Below are 15,242 nucleotides of genomic sequence, written 5' to 3' on the forward strand. Positions count from 1 at the left end.
TTTCACCAGAATGCTTTCTCTGTCAATGTGTCATTCTTATCTAGATCACCTAACTTTGCACCTGAAAAAAGAAACCCAAAACATCATAACCACATCAGGTATTAGAAGCAATCTGAGATTTGTGTGGAAGTTATAAGTAATTTCTGTTTCACTTTTTACTTAGCTGTGATGTATTGCCCCTCATTTTTGTACTAGTTAAGTGAAGACAATTTCTTTTCTCTTAAATTATACCCTCCCATCTTGCTATGTCACTCAGGCTGGCCTCAAGTTTGAAATCCTCCTGCTTCAGCCTCCCAAGTGCTGGGGTTACAGGTTTGCACCACAACACTCAGCTTGAAGATATTTTTGAATATATTCATAAAATACAGGCTAGCATATTTATAGGGTAAGCTTGCTGAGTACATCTGTGCTGGTTGTTTGTGTGTTCCTGTTGTTGACTTCTGCTTTGAGTTACTGTGTAAATGCAGTATTTACAAACTTTAGGGTTCTCCACACAGATTTTCTTTGAACATCAATTCTTACCAAATGCCTACTGATTCTCTTTTATAAATTTTGTATAATTTTCTGTGTTTTTATAAATGATTACTAAGAATTCTATTAAATGTGGTCTTTGAGCAATGATAAGTAGTTTCTGTGGTAATCTTGAAGGGAATTAGTACTGTGTTGGCAGCCCATTTTGGGGGTTCTTCTCGTTGAATAATGACTTTGAAACCGAGAAGGAGTTCTTATGTCTGATAGAGCTTGACCTAATTCATAGTTTTTGTGTACCATCTTTTTACTTTTTAAAAAAGTAGTGAATAAATCTCATAAATACAGTTGTTTAATTTTTCTAATGTGGTGCTAGGCTTTATTCCCCCTACAATTGTGGATTTTATGTTGTTGACACAGAAAAATGGAATATAAATTAAATTTTATTTAAAATTTATTGAGCAGATTAAAAATACATTGGGCTTCAAAATTCGGTTCACAAAGTGACCCAGCAAGGCAGGGAGCGGAAAGAGTAAAGAGAGTTCTGTAAAACACAAATGGCACGTTCAGTCTCTGCATTCGCTCGCTCATGTAAAAACATTTGTAGGGATTAATATCCGGAATATTTGGGAAGCTCATGCTAATTAAGAGACTATACAGGAAACGTAGAAATAAACAGTTGAAGGCTATAAATGAGCAATTTACAGAAAAGAATATGTGGTTGAAAAATAATAATAATTATAGTGAATGATAATCACCACCATTTATCTTTTCTTTTTTATTTTAAGGGTAATAAAAAAACAATAACAAAATAACAACAACATAGACAAAAGCAAAACAAAGGAAAGCAATAAAAATGACACAGGGTTTAAAAACAGAATGATAGGGATTAACAGTGGTTGTTATATTACATATTGTTATCTTCAATGAAGTTGCTCAGATTACCAGATGTAAGAATGCAAGATTGATTAAAAATTGAAAGGAATAGTTAATGCTTAAATTTTTTTTGACCAATTTTCCTTACCTCTGGTAATCTGAACAACTAATCTGAGGACAACAATATGCAATATAGCAACCATTGGTGAATTCCTAGCATCTTGTCCAGTAAAGCTCTGTATCACCAACATTTATTAAGCTCTTACGTGTGCTAAATTTTGTTCTTGGTGGTTAGTGTTTTTGCCATTTAATTCCACATAAGGTAAGTGCTGTTATCATCCCCACTTTATACAGGAGGTAACTGAGTCACAGAGATTTAATATATTCATGACAGCAAGTAGAAATTCCACTTTAAAATTTATATGCATATGGATACAAATCTCAATAGTTACTGGATAAATGTATATTAAAGTGATGATGAAGTAATATCACAGTCTAATTTGCAAAACTGTGAACAATGAATAATACAAATGCTTATGAGGCTAGAAGAATGAGAGGAGCTTTCTTCCGTTCCTAATTGGAGAGTAGAGAGGCATGATCATTTCAGAGAGCACCTTGTAGTTTTCATAGAACTCAGGCATACTAATCCACCAATGTCATGGGAGCTCTACACTGGATCATGTACCAGACAGACCTCTCAAGTTTATGGACACGGATACACGCATTTGGTTGCCTATTCTTTTGGTGGTAGGATGGGTGGAGGTGAAAATACCATATGCATCCTTTTGGAGGGAAATGGATACTTTCATGTATTTATCAGGTAGTATCCTATGGGATACTCAGGAGAAATTAACTGTGTTTTATATTTAGGAGTATGAATAGCTATCAAAAGTAGTTGAATAACATATATGGTATTATAATACTATTTAAAACAAGAAGAGCAACCACAAAAACTGACTCTAAATTACACATACTACTTACTGTATGTTTTCCTGGATATTCATATATGCAAAACAAGTACACTGAGTGGATAGAAAATTCACAGGAGTAATTACCAATAAAGAGAGAGGAATGATATTGGGGATAGAGAATAAAGAGGATAACAACAACAATAATAATAATAGGAGAAGGAGGAAGAGGAGGAGGAGGGCAAGATGAAACTTTCACTGACTGCTCTTGAAAGCATGGCATAAACATCAGTTCAGTATAGGCAGAACTTTTAGTCTGCTTTGTTTATTGCTTTATCCCAAGTCTCTAAATCAGTGTCTGGGACATGACAGATGCTCTGATAAATAAAATGTGAAAGAAAAATGAATATATAATTAAGAAAAATTATCATCTCAGTTCCCTCTACCTGGAATACCTAGAATCCTGTAAAAATGAGTGCCCCTTCCTCGTGTGTGTGTGTGTGTGTGTGTGTGTGTGTGTGTGTCTATTCATATAGGCACTAGACCAGTGGCCCATTTAAAGATACAAAAGTGAATCAAACTCATTGTTTGATCCCTAGGGCTATAATGTATTTGGGCAGGTTGAGTGAGAAATTATTAGTTATATCAAGTGATAAGTAGTATAAAAAAGGAATTTGAGAAACAGAGTTGAAGCATAGAAGAGGAAGACCTAAATATTCATTCATTTGTGTAGCCTCTTGACCAATATTGCTTGAGTTCTTGCTTTGTGTCAGTTCCTTTTCTAGATGCAGGAGACACAGTGAGGAGTTTTCATGGAACTCGCACTCCTAGAGAGACTAGTTTTATTCAAATAATCACACACCAAATTAAAGTGCAAAATCCTTTTGTGTTATGTATTCTCTATGAGAAGTTATAAAAAAGAATGACACAAAAAATTGTATCTAAATTTGTATTCTAATGACGATTTTCCTGAAGAAGAGGAGTGAAATTCAGAGGCTTAGTAAAATTTAATTAGAAAGTGGTTGGGATATGGTGCAGAGTATCTGTGTGATGTAGAAAATTAAGCAGACAGAGTGACCTTGTGGGCCTTTTTTCCCAGCAATTGAAGGTTTTAAAGTGGATGTTACATGATCCAATTTGTATTCTGAAAAAGAATTTTAGGGTACTTTGTGCAAAGGAAAGGAGAGGGGAAGGAATGGATATAAGAGATTATGAAGCTGATGCAGTAGTCCACGTGAGAGGTAGAGCCATTTGACCAGGATACAGAGACAGGCAATGAGCCAAAAATCCACCAGAGAGGTAAAACTCAAGGAATTTGGATTTGGGATTGTACTATAGGTAGAAAGAATGATTGAGAATGACCAAAGCATGTAAAGAATATGTAAAAACAGAGCCAATCTGGAAACACTGTACAAGTATGAAACACCAAATACAAAGAGAAGACCTTAAAAGCAAGTTGACACACTTTTCTTAAATGTATAATGATATTGTTGTAGACCAAAAAGTCCACATTTTTGGATATGCATATGATATAGATAAAAATGACATAAAGTCTGTGATTTCCTTTAAAACTAGAAAAGGATATAAGTGAAAATTCTTGATAATTGCTGCATCTAGAGACTGTTATAGAGATTCATTATTCTCTCTGATTTTGTGTATGTTTTGAACTTTTCATAGTTTAGGAAAAGTAACCAGAATGATAAGGACATCTTATTAGTAGATAAATTTCCTATAGACTTCTCACTAGTGAAAAGAGTCCCTTAATATTGTAATACATATTTCAAAGTACTAGAGAAATCAAAGTCGTCACTTATTTAGGTGTCCAAACCTTCACAATTATTAATTATTTTTTTTTTGTTTGTTTTTTTTTGGTTTTTCTCCGGTACCAGGAACCGAACTCACGACCTTGCGCTTGCCAGGCAGGCGCTTTGCCGCAGAGCTAAATCCCCAGCCCCCCACAATTATTAATTATTGATGAAGGCAAAGTTTGCATATTTTCATACATGGAAGGATTGAGAATTTTCTATTTGTAGACTACTGGGAAAAGAATGCAAGATCCAAAGAAGAAATTTTAATCTAAAAAGCAATGGTAAAGCAAGACAATGATACACTGTTAGTAAATTTCAATAAAGATTACTTATCTGTGCCGTCCAATGGAAAGGCAGGAATCTTCAGTATACGAAGCAACGTGCTGAGTCTTAGTACGAGTGTGATACAGGTTTCAATTTGTATGGTGCAGTCTGCTGTGAGTGACTGTTGAGAAAAGTGTGCTTCACAGGTGCTGTAAATCATGAATCACAATATTTTAACATGAATTTTTTTTTTTTTTGGTGTATTTGAGACAGGGTCTTGAGACAGGGTCTTGCTATGCAGTTCAGATTGGCCTTGACCTCCCTTTGGAGCCCAGGCTAGTCTCAAACTTGCAATGATCTTCCTGCCTCAGCCTCCCGTGTGCTGGGATTACAGGCATGCGCCACCACACCCGGCTGCTTTAACATGAGATTTTGTCAGTTTTATTGGAGTTGAAAGATCATACAACTTCAGATTCCAGCTTAAGAAATGTCAGCACAGGAAATCACCCAGTGTGTTTCTCAAAATAAATCATCTAGTTCTCTTTATGAAAATAACAAAAACGAAACCAAAAAATCCTGTCAAGATCCAACATCAGGATGATATTGATCATATTATTTGAACTTGTTGGAATTGCATGAGCGGACTATGCACCCAGAAGACTACAGTAAATGCTAACAGTTATAAGGGATTATTAAAGCTTTTAAGAATGCTGTGCACAGAAAATGTCCTGAGAAATGGGCACATAATTTCATTTTCCATCATGACAATGATCTGTGTAACACGTTCCTTTGGTATGGCAATTTTTGTCAAATAAAAATATTACATTCATCCACATTATTCACACGATCTGGCACCCTGCAACTCCAAACTAACCCTGAAAGGGAAACATTTTTAGTCAGTTCAGGACACTGAGGAAGCCGTAGCAGCATAACCAAAGACACTCACGAAAGAGAACTGCCAGAATTCCTTCAGAAAGTGGCCAGAGTGATGGGATAAGTGTATTTGAAACTAGAGGGAGTATTTTGAAGGAGATTAATTACAAATTGTGCTTTTACTGTAATAATTTTTAAACTCTAAACACACTGTGGTGTGTTTTTTGAATCGCTCTTTGTCAACAAAAGAGAATGCCTCAAGGTTACTAAGTAGATCCTCCAACTGCAAAGAAGCAGTTTCACACTGGAAAACTTATGGGTATAATTCACAGCCTTAACAGATCATACAAAAGGAAGAAGCAGCATATCTAGATGTGAAAAAAACATTAGAAAAATTCATTCTGCACTATTCATGGTACAGTTCTTGGCAAACAATGAATAGGAAGGAACTTCCTTATCTCAGAGCAGGAATTGTAACTGGTAGTGAAGCAGAAGTGTCCAAATGAAGTTAGAATTAAGATAAGGGTGCTGCTTTCTTTCACCACCGCTTTCTGGCATTGTTCTAGAAACCCTGACTGGGAAAAGCCAGTATAAAACAACATGAAACAAAATTAATTCAGAAAGCTGACTCATTTCAGAGACACTTTACAATGAATAGGTGGCTAATATCAGAAATACGATTATTTAAATCTCATTCACAGTAACAGAAACCTGTACAGTATCTAGAAATACATCAGTAGAGAACATGTAAGTCTTGCATCGAAGAAAGTGTAAAACTTAAAAGTGGGGCAAAGACTGAAGTGATCTAGAGATATTTTATGAATATAGATGTTAAGATTTACTATTTTAAACTGCCCAATTAATATGTCATCTAGTGCAATTCTAGCAAAGTTATCAGTAGGATGTTTTGTGCTAAGCATGGAAAATGGCACTAAAGTTTATACTGTAAAGGGAGTTTTGAAAAAGAATGACAATTACTTGTATTACTAGACATTAAGGCTACTATTTAGTTTTACTAATTAGAAAATGTGCTGTTGACACAATGACAATTGACCAAAACCAAAACCAAACCAAATCGAAAACCAAAAGACCCCACAAAAACAGATATAAGCATCTATGATAACTTGGCATATGATTGTAAATCAGTGGGCAAGACAAAGAGTATTTATGGAACGGTACAGAGGCATTTGATTATCCTCGTGGAAACAAAAATGAAGTCTCTGCCCAACTCACTCAGCTAGTGCACTCCACATAGGTTAAAGCCCTGACTCGATCTCAAAAGTCTGAAACTTTCAGAAGAAAATATGGGAAAAATATTTTTTGACTTAGAGGACAGTGAATGATTTCTTTAAAAAGATGCAGCAAAGACAAATCCTTAAGGAAACATTCGATATTTGACTACATTCAAAGTAAAAAAAAATTCTGTTTGATCAGAGACATGATGGATAAAGCTAGCATAGACTAGGAGAAAATTTCTGCAAATCACACACTGGGATGTGATTACTCATGAGACTACACAAAGACTACTGCACCTCAGAAAGAAAAAGATGAATGACTCAGTGGTAGAGGAAGCTAAGGACCAGGGCAGTCTGGAGAAGAGGAAAACTGAAGGGCTAGTAAATAAGTGAAATAATACTCGGTTTCACTATTAGTAGAAAGGTACAAATTGCAACTAACAACTGAAATATAGTTTCAGATCCACTAATGAAAAATTTCAAAATACAAAATGTGATGAGTAGATAGGAAAGGAGGAACTGGGATGATCATGGTGTAGAGATCGGCACAAGGTTTCTGCGGAGAAATGAATAAAATGCTGAGTAAAACTAAAAGGCAAAGAACGAATTGGGAAAATGGGAAAATGCGCCTGACTGGAAGCCATTATTTCATAGCGGTAACCCTGAGAGCCAGAAGGAGTAGTTAGATGAAAGGGATGTGTTGCCTGAAAAATTTGTGATTTTTTTTTTTAATTTAAAAATACCCAAATGTGCAAAATCATAGACATTTAAATTTGTTGGAGACATGCATGTGATGTTATTCTTTGCACCTTTCATGTAAGTGAAGACTTATTTTTTTGGGCATTTTATTTATTTAAAGAAAAAGAGAGACTTGAGGACAGAAATAAGGTTTTAAGGACTCTGATCAGGGAGTATTCTACAATTTATTCCTCTCAGAAACCTGCACCACATTGTCCATCTCTTCCCTTTGATTTTTCCTGAAATGTCACTTCAGTGGGCCTCTCCTTGGCCTTCACTGTATTTTTGAACTCCTTTCCCTGATTCATGCTTATTTTGAAAACTTACTATTACTTAACATACCACATATTGTTTGTATTAATCTCGCCTGTTGCCTGTCTTCCCTGCTAGAATACGAGCTCTTCACAGCAGGAGTTTCTATCTGTTTGATTTACTGTATCTCCTAATGCCTAGACAAAGCCCTGACACAGAGTAGCCTCTCAATAAATACTTGTTAAACAGCTGAACAAAAGAGTTCTGCAGTTGTGACCCCCAGGGGACAGAAAGATGGCAGGGTGACTAAAAGACAGAGGGATGGTTGCTGTAGGGAGAATGCTGTGTTTTCATGGGAAGATGCAGACCGAGAGGGGAAGATGGCATACCTTAAAGAGAGGTCAGCAGACACTGGGGAATCCGGAATAGAAGGACAGATGGGGAAGACTAAATTGAAACAGAATTCAACTGAGAACTGAGCCCAGCTGGTATTTACAAGTAGATGCACTTGGCTGTCAGTCCTGCTGAAGAAATTTGACCAGGCCTAGAGTATCTGGCTTAATAAGGAATTTTCTGTTGTTCATTGTTTATTGTGCAGAGGAAAGCTTAGTTTTTATGAGTTAAAAATAATAACAGCCATGTTGAATATACCTTCATTGAATACTCTGATATTCAAGAGATTTAAGGAATAATGCTATTATAGTTTCCTATGTGTTAGACTTCTGTAATTATTTGTAGCATGGTTTGAGGTTTGCATGCTATAAGACTGAACAAAACCTTCTTTTGATGGCTTTAGGACAGAAGTTCTTCAACTTTAATGTAATGTTTCAGCTGGTAAATTTGCTAAAATTCATGTTTTAGGGCCCCACCTCAGATAGAGAACTTCTGGTATGGGGTAGGCCCAGGAATCTGAATTGTAAACAATTAGTCTAAATGATTTTAAGGCATATGCTGTGGGACAACGTTTAGAAAAAAAAGTCTCTTAGATGATGCTGTTTATTCAATCACTTCACTTTTTTCATGTATGAATTACATACATCAATGTGTTGGAAATAATTCATATGCGTAATACAGGCGAGGCAAAGTCACCAGTTTAAAAGCTGTAAAGAATAACATCCACAATAGAGGAACATGCACACAAACTAAATGCACTCCGATAAGAAGGAGAAAATTAAATATAGGGGCTGGGGAGCCCCTATATTAGCTCAGTGGCACAGAGCCTGCCTGGCAAGTGCAAGGTTGTGAGTTTGATTCCTGGTACCGGGAAAAAAAAAAAAAAAGAAAGAAAGAAAATTAAATATAAATTGAGATATTAACTAGAAGCCACATAAAATATTGTACTTATCGATTTCCTAGAAAAATCACCACATTGGGTGGCTGTAAAGGAGCACAATTTATTCGTTCCTGTTCTGAAGCTTAGAGATCCAGAGTGAATCCTCACGGCTGGGTCCTTGATATCTCCCACTTCTAAAGCTGCACACCTTGCATTGGGTGTTCACAGTCATTTTGCAATCTTTGCACCCTCATATTTCTCTCTGCTCTTTCATCCCATTGCCTGATCAGTTCCCTCCCACTTCTCTCTTCTAAGGCCATTTGTGATTAGGTTTAGAGCCCACCTGGATAATCCATGGTAATCGTTCTTTCACAAGATTCTTAACCTAGTCGCAATTCCTTTTACCATTAACAGAATTTAGGGGAAAGCCATAGCTCTCTTTAGGGGCCCATTTTCAGTCCACTACACGCATTTAGAAAAGTGTGAATATAGCAAAGCTTTGCCCTTTCCTTAAAGCACGCTTACATAACTTAGATTCTTAAGCTCCACAGTGAACTGGTAAATACCACGCTTAGTAAATATATGTGAAGTCATTTACAAGAAGAGACTGTATAGTTTGCCACGGTGCTAATTTTCTTACGTGAAGTAAAATGTAGGTGGAAGATGTGATCAATCCATTATAGCAGCACTTTAGTACTTGAGTGGACAAAGACCTTCAGCTTTTATTGCTGTCGTATGGGAGTCAGCAACATATTTCCAGTTCCTATTGGACACAGGGTACTGCGCTAGACACAGTGAGGAGTGAAAAGATAGATCCCTTGTTTAAAGAACTTCAAAAGTCTTTTACAGGATGAGGAAATGTACTTTAAATATGACAGCCTATTAATCTACAGCATGAAGGCCCACAGGGTGTAGCAAACCTGTCTCGGAATTCTCAGTAGATGCTTTTCTCATGAATCCTGAGTAAAATTCTGTTAAAGGAGAAGTGGGAAAATATAAGCAGGGGCCGGCCATTAGAGCAACATTATCAGTGACAATACTCTGGGTTCTCCTTATACCGTACTATAGTTTTTGTTTAGATGTCCCCCACAGACTCCTGTGATGACAGGCAGGGATTTTGGAAGGTGATTGAATTATGGGACATTAAAGCTCACTTGCGTTAGGAGGTAGAGCTTGGATAGAAGAGGTGGGTCACTGGGGACAAGACTTGGATGGGTTTATATCCCTCTCCAGTTCCCCCCTTGTCTGCCTGTCTCTTCTTCCTGGCTGCCATGTACTGAGCAACTATTCCTCTGTGATGCTCCTGTGCCATGCCGTCCGGCCTTGGAGCCGGCATACTATGGACTGAAACCTCTACAAACTAGGAGCCAAAATAGACCCCTTTTCTTTAATGTTTGAGTGTTGAATATCTCCAGAGTCGCAGCCATGAGGCAGTGAGCAAGATACACCAGTATTTGTTAGAGTGAAGTTTAGTATATGGCTAGTTTTAGACCTCACTAAAGATGTTTAAGTGTTTTTTCTCAAAAAATCTGCCATACAAATCTGTGCCGTTGGTGCCACGGTTAGACTTGCTGAGAGGCTCTCCTCTTTCTCTGTGCAATGTTTTCTTGTTCGTGTTACAGGTTTCGAGGTACTTGTGGTTTTAATATCACCACATACCTCATTCTTAGTACCCAGATTTTTCCTTTCATCCATCCCCATTTCTAACTTCTCCTCCTTCTCAGAATGAATTCTTTGACTGTCGTGATGGAGACTGCCTATTAATGGCTGTTCTCACTGTGAAAGCTGCAGAACAAACTTTTCACTTGTGATATTAAGCTTTTCCCATTCAAAGGCTTCCCTGTCTCAATACATCTTAAATTCTGATGCCTGAATAATCTCCCTTTGTCATTTTCAATCATGTTACTCTGCTTCAGACCCTGAAGTGGCTCCTCGATTTTTCAAAGCAACGCATCCAGACTCTCTTCACTTGAGATGTCAGGGCCCTTCAGAAGCTCCTATCTAGTGGGCCTCTGCCACCTGCTCCAGACAGGCGTCTCCTTTCCCGCCCTCCTTCCAACCTGTCTTCATGTTTATGGGCTCCAGCATCTGGGTACTTGTTTCCTGTGTCTGTCAGAGTTTTGTGCTTCTTTATTTCCCCTTCACTTAGAAAAAAACTGTATCTTCTGAATTTTAATTAAGACTAAAACTCCAGGGCTTTTCCTTTCTTGTTTACAAAACCTTTTTCTCATTGTATCAATATATTTGTCTTCTCCTTGGAGCCAAAATTACCTGCTCCTTCTCTCTGTCATGTTCTATTTTACTTAATTCTAGGAAGAACTAGCAAATCAAATTATATTCATGTGGGTGAATTAATTCAGCTTTATTGGCTGAGAATTTAGGTACAACACACTATTTTACAATTATTTTTAAAAAACTGGCTTTTTAGTGTAGTGAAAGAAAAAGTAAACTTATTTTTGTTGTAGTAATATTCTAAAGTAGTAAAATAATTACTGTGTCTTCCAAAGTTGCTGATGTACTCTTATGGTGTAAAATTTTTTGGGGAAAGAACTTTGGCAAACCAGAAGGTTTACTGAACTTAGCATACCAAATTACACAGGTCAAATCAGAGCAAATGTCATTCAAGTCTTTAACAGGTGCACTACAGTTGCAAATGATTTTTCTTTGTTGTTAGATGTTTGGTGTAACTCTACATTTCTTATAGTTACATAGCATGTGCCCAAATTCTTTTTTAACACAACAAATAATTAAAATAATGTACAAAAGGCAGAGAGATTTGATTTCACTGTTTTTCTAAAATGTCAATCAATGACTGTGAAAAATCACTTCAGATTCCTCATCTATGAATTTAAAATTTAATGTAACACTATCCTTATTCCACAGGTATTTTATAAAGATAAAATTTACATGTCTATGAAATATTTTAAATTATCAGGAGACATGGCCCAAAATTATTTAGTGGAAGATTTTCTATTGTTTCTGGTAACTATGTGTGTTTTCTTATGTCTTTTGCATTATTTTTCAATTATTTAATCATTTTTACCTTTCTTTGGGCATTTTTAATACAATGAAAGGTAAGCTTTGAATGTGAGAGTCTGAGAAATTGATTGCTCATCTTCACTTGCATGGTTCTCTGTACCTTTTCCACTTTGTCCTTTTCCCTCTCGGGGTGGGACTTCTTTGCCAGTGTAAACTAGATGCACTTTATTATATTAAATTATAGGGCCTTGTTGTGTCTCTGTCACCAGACTGCAAGCTCCTGGAAAGGAGAGACCTTATTCCCTTTGTTTACCTTCATACATTCAGCATGTGAACAATAGCCTGATCTTTAACAGATGCTTATTAAATAGTAACTGAACAAATACATGCCCCATTAAGGAAATACATAAAGTCTTTAATGTTCCTATTCCAAATTGTACAGCTATCAGAGAAGCAGTCAAGTCAAATCTAAAATTCTCTTCTGCATGACTTCCTTAACACTTGCAAATGCCTGGCACCAGAGCTATCCCTCCTACCTTTAAGCATATGGCATCATTTTACATGGGTCATAGCACCTTCTCCTGCCAAGCCCACATACAATCTGAAGATCTCCCCAAAATGTCTTCTGGATACCCAGTTTAGCCACCAGAACAGCTGAAAGTTTATTGACATCCTTGTTTTTGTGAGAAATCAGAACAATTAAAGATTGATGAAAACTATCTATAGCAATTTTTTTCTTTTCAGTGATTAAAATACTTAAAATCCAGTAAAGAGCTAAAACAAACATACTTTCAGTAGAGTCCATGGAACTATAGAGCAAAGACCTCTGGGTCCAATAGAAAACCCCTTATTGTTTTAAGGGATCAAAAATGTGCACTCTTACACTTCTACTGATGGCTATGTATTACCACAGGAGTGTGGCCATGAAAATATTTTTCCAAAGCTAGCTTCTTCTATTCCATATGGGCTACAATAGTCATTTCTACTTAATCAGCACCATATGCATAGACAGTTCAGGGAAAAATGGGCGTCACTCAAGAGTAAAGGATGGAGAAAGATAGTGGAACAGTTGGTTTGTGTTTTTAAGAGAAATGGAAAATATAAAAGAGTAAAACTATGCAAAGTGATTTTATTATTTTTGTCTGAATTTAAGAGTGGACTTGATGAGAAGAAATTAGGCAAATTAGTATGACTCAACATAATATGATGTTTCTAGGGCACATTCAATGAACAGATGTTGATAAACTGTTGTCCTGGAAAAGAATTTGTAGCTAAGACCTAGAGAAGTTAACCGATTCTCACAAATTGCCAAAAGTGGGTAGTGAGAAATATGAGCCTCAGATTCTTGTGTGACAGTTCCTCATATAATGTCCTTTCAGTTGAACTATGTGTCTGCAGAGTTTGGTTCCTATTGGTTGTGGGAAGTAGCTATGCAGAGGGGGAGATAAAGCCTGGTAAGCAATTTACATTTTCAGAGCCTGGGTGCTTATCACAGAATGTCAGAAAATGCAAATAAGCAGGTGTAATAAAATTATATTTCATTGCTTTTGAGTGATAACTGTGTTTATGAAGATTCAGTTTCTATGTTATGATTAAGTAGAACCCAGTTGCTCTAAAAGAAGAAAATAACTGTGATTTCCACCACAGTGTACAGTGAATTATTGTACCAAATTTATTTGATTAATCACATAGGAATCTCAGTTCGTGAAATATTGTGGACGTTTTCCCCAACCCTTCAAATGAGTATTACTTGTTCCAACAGGGCACTGAAATGAGACACTGCAATACAGCTTGGGTAAACGTTTGTTTTTAAGTGAGGATGTGAGTATAGTTAGCTTTACCTGGTATCTGAATGGCTTATTCAGCAGAGTTAGGGCTCATTGAATAAATCTATCCATCTCTCTGCCTCCTGACCGCCGTCTGTCCAGTTCAAACCATCCTCATCTTTTACCTGGACTTCTGCAATAGTCTAACTCATTTTCTTTTATTTTTTCCTACTCCTTCCTAATCCATCATTCTCCGTGCGAGTATAATCTGCTAAAACCTAATTCTGATCATGTCACTCCATGGCTTAAAATCTTTAAATAACTGACCTGTGCCCATGGTGTTATATTCATATTTTGCAACTTGACTTACAGGAGTTGCTTTAATATGGTTTGCAATTTCTCTTTACTTCTCCAATCACAACTATCACTATATATCTCTTCACTTTTCTAATTTGTCTCTCTGCCTGTAATCTTGACAGGCAGCTTCCTGTACCTCAGTTCACCGGCTGGAGCTCGCTGATGATACCTTTCTGAAATGCAAACCTAATCACTCCCTGGTTTTTACGTCCTCTGGTGAATTTCCATTCCATTATAATAAAGCCCAAATATTTTTTAAGGTCACTTACTTCTTGGTCAGTGCTATTGCCTTATTACATATTGCTACTTTGGTTTGGGTATTATCCTCCACTTGACAGCTTTTTTTAATCCATTTTATTTTTAAAAGTTCAGCTGACATATTCTCTTCCTCAAAGTGGGTCTCTATCATACACTTTTGAAGGTCCTGCACATACCTATAAAATTCATGCATTTTCTTTCATTCATTTATCAAAGGATTATCTACCTGGTATTTTATAGACAAATCAAACAAAAAATATTTTGAATTATAAAGTGGCACCTTCATCTGGTTAGATCTAAGAAACTAAAATCTTTACTTTTAGTCCGCTTTTATTATTAGAGAAGGGGCAGCAAGATGCAAACTGTGTAAGTAAAATATATCCTTTGTTAAATGGTGGTGTTTCAGGAAACCAAAACAAGGAATAGACCATCCTAAGGTAGGAAGGAAATCCTCATAGAGTAAGATATTTGGAGGAGGATATAAAGAGGACAGAAGAATGAGCTGTGGAGATATTTAGGGAGAGACGGAAAACCCTGGATAGACCCTATCTCTGGTTCGTTTAAGCAGTGTCAAAGAAGCTTGTGTATGGGTGAAATGGAGTCAATGTGCAGCTCAAATGTAAAAAATGAAGCCAGGGAACTACAGAGAAATGGGCTTATGTGAGGCTTTAGGGGCCATTTGAACGAGATGGGAAACCAGTGGGGGAGAGAAAACAGAGGAGTGACATGAATTGATGCTTATTTTAACTGCAAAAATTTGGTTGCTGTGTAGAGAACAGCTTGAAAGGAGTAAGGGATGAGGCATCAATAGGAAAGTTAGAATATTCATTCAGGCAAAAAATAGTGGAGGCTGGGACCAGAGTGGTAACAGTGGGATGGTGTGAAATGGCTGGATTCTGCATATGTTTTTAAAATATAGACAAAAAGACTGTCTGGAATGTGAGGAAAAGAGGGAAATCAAAGATGATGCTGAGGTATTAATCCTGGACAACTGGATGGAAGGAGGACAGAATTGGAATTAACTAAGGTGGAAATGATCTTAGATGGAAAATGTGTGTGTGTGTGTGTGTGTGTGTGTGTGTGTGTGTGTGTGTGTGTGTAGGGGAGAGAGAGAGAGAGAGAGAGACAGGGACAGAGACAGAGAGAAAGAAATGGAGGGAGGGAGGGGCAGAGAGAGATATTTAGAC

General features: G+C 36.8%; 1 protein-coding gene across 1 annotated transcript in view; it reads left to right on the forward strand.

Annotated features, from left to right (window-relative positions):
• Positions 1 to 15,242, forward strand: part of Trhde (thyrotropin-releasing hormone degrading enzyme) — a 395,306-nt gene that overhangs the window by 95,836 nt on the left and 284,228 nt on the right. The gene's annotated exons all lie outside the window — the stretch shown is intronic.

This window comes from Chinchilla lanigera, unplaced genomic scaffold (assembly GCF_000276665.1).
Source record: "Chinchilla lanigera isolate Chin_1 unplaced genomic scaffold, ChiLan1.0 scaffold00004, whole genome shotgun sequence".
NCBI lineage: Eukaryota > Metazoa > Chordata > Mammalia > Rodentia > Chinchillidae > Chinchilla > Chinchilla lanigera.